The sequence below is a fragment of the Mastomys coucha genome, unplaced genomic scaffold, assembly GCF_008632895.1.
Source record: "Mastomys coucha isolate ucsf_1 unplaced genomic scaffold, UCSF_Mcou_1 pScaffold13, whole genome shotgun sequence".
NCBI lineage: Eukaryota > Metazoa > Chordata > Mammalia > Rodentia > Muridae > Mastomys > Mastomys coucha.
Window position 1 is genome coordinate 73,505,613 of NW_022196895.1, and position 2,145 is coordinate 73,507,757.

The 2,145-nt window shown below is 38.8% G+C and overlaps 1 protein-coding gene and 1 pseudogene across 4 annotated transcripts in view; both read right to left on the reverse strand.

Annotated features, from left to right (window-relative positions):
* The window catches only part of CUNH18orf25 (chromosome unknown C18orf25 homolog), an 85,942-nt gene that overhangs the window by 60,967 nt on the left and 22,830 nt on the right, over positions 1-2,145 (reverse strand). The gene's annotated exons all lie outside the window — the stretch shown is intronic.
* LOC116087378 lies at positions 401-1,279 on the reverse strand (annotated as a pseudogene).

Here is a 2,145-nt window from a genome sequence, read left to right on the forward strand (position 1 = left end):
AAAAAAAAAAAAAAAAACCAAAAAAACAAAAAAAATAAAAAACCCAAAAAACTATATAGCCTTGGTTGCCCTGGAATTTGCTATGTAGATCAGGCTAGCCTCAAACTTAGAAAGATCTGCCTATCTCTACCTCCCAAGTGCTATAATTAAGACATGCCCATGCCTAGCACCCAAACACTTACACACTGTATTCTTTTAAAAATGTAACTTCAAAACCATACATATATACATACATACATACATATATACATATATGCATACTTACATACATACATACATTACATGGCATTTTAGAGAGACTGAGAAGCCTAATTTACCCCATGGGTATATACTATTCTTTCCACAATATGAACCCAACTTTATTTCATTCTGACTCATTCTCAAACTTTTTTCTAAGATCTAAATCAAGCCCCAGCCAGTGTTTAAGGGGAGGGTCCTGAGAAGAACTCTTCAGGCAACAAAGCTAACAATTCGAGTGACTTTCTATTTTTTTCAGAATATGAAAATTTATTACTGTCTTTCCATTGTCAAATTTTATGATCTTGGTCTTTCCTTCTTGCCTTGTATAGAGCCAAAAGAGAGACACACTTGCTACTTTAACCACCTTAAAGCAGACTCCAGGAATGTCACCTACAGCATGACCTTTGCGACCAAATCCAGCGACCAGAACTTCATCATTTTCCTCAATGCAGTCCAAGCAGTCATCCTTGGGCATAAATGCTGTGATCTTCTTGCCATTCTTGATGAGCTGCACCCTGACACACCTCCTAATGGCAGAATTTGGCTGGTTGGCTTCAACCCCTTCTTTGCATGAGAGGCACTCCCAAACGGACTGGCCTTCAGGGCTGTGCCCAGGTGGGCTTTCTTGCACTGTTTATCATGCCACTTCTGGCCCCGTCGGTGACTGCGGAGTTTCCGGGCAGTACAGAGACCACGACACTTGCCCATCTTGCCAGCGCCACGGGCCTGAGAGAAAGAGTCGAGTGACTTTCTTGATGCAGCAAATTAATTCCATAAGCTCTCCATAGGTGATGGGGCTGGGGAGATGGCTCAGCAGTTAGAGGTGCTCAATGCTCTTGCAGAAGTCCCATATTCAGCTCCCAGTACTCACATAGCAACGCACAGCCATCTATAACTCCAGTTCCTAGGGATCTGATACTTCTTTTGGCCTCTTCAGAACCCAGGCCCACACATGGTTCAAAGACTTACACTCAGGCATACACATACACATAAAGTTAAATAAAGTACTTTTTAAAAGTTACTCCTGAAACTGGGAAAGGAGAAATTCGCATGTAAATAAAGAAAATATCTAAAATTAAAAAAAAAAAAAAAAAAAAAAGTTACTCCTAAATGAGATAACAGTGGTATCAGTAAAGAGACTTGAAAGTTAAAGGAAACAAGGTTTCAAGACAGATCAGGAAAGTTCTTCAAAGAAGAAAAGGGGGGCTTCTGAAGAACACCCTCAGGTGACAAAAGCAGACTACAGAAAAGATAAAATAGTCAGGTGGGGGAAAATAACCAACTTGAGTGTGCATGGAGTAACATATACAAGAATACAACCTTTACCAGACAGTGGTGGTGCATGCCTTTAATCCCAGCAATTCCGAGGCAGAGGCAGGTAGCCAGGGCTATACACAGTAACCCTGTCTCTAAAAGCTAAAAAAAAAAAAAAAAAAAAAAAAAAAAAAATACAACCCTCAAACAAACAACAGAAAATACATAGATGAAATGTGATGGTACACACCTATAATCCCAGCCCTATGAACTTGCTAGACTTCAGAGAGTTCCAAGCCAATCTAAGCTACACAGTAAGACCCTATCTAAAGAGGGTGAGAAAGGCAAAGGGGAAGAAGAGAGATAAGGGGGTAAAGCAATGTCTGAACTCACTCAACACTCAGTAAGTCTTACCTTTTCAACTATATACCTTTATAAACAATCACTAACCATCATTTACACCACTATAATTACATGGCATTTCTTCTAAAACAAACTAAAACTGCTGTCCTTTACCCTTATAACAAAATATAAACTGAAGTCATTCGATGTTACAATTTTATTGCTACCACAAAAAACTTTTCAATTGAAACCACAAGTTGAGGCTATAAGCTGATAAAAGTTCAATCTTTTTTTTTTTTTTTTTTTTTT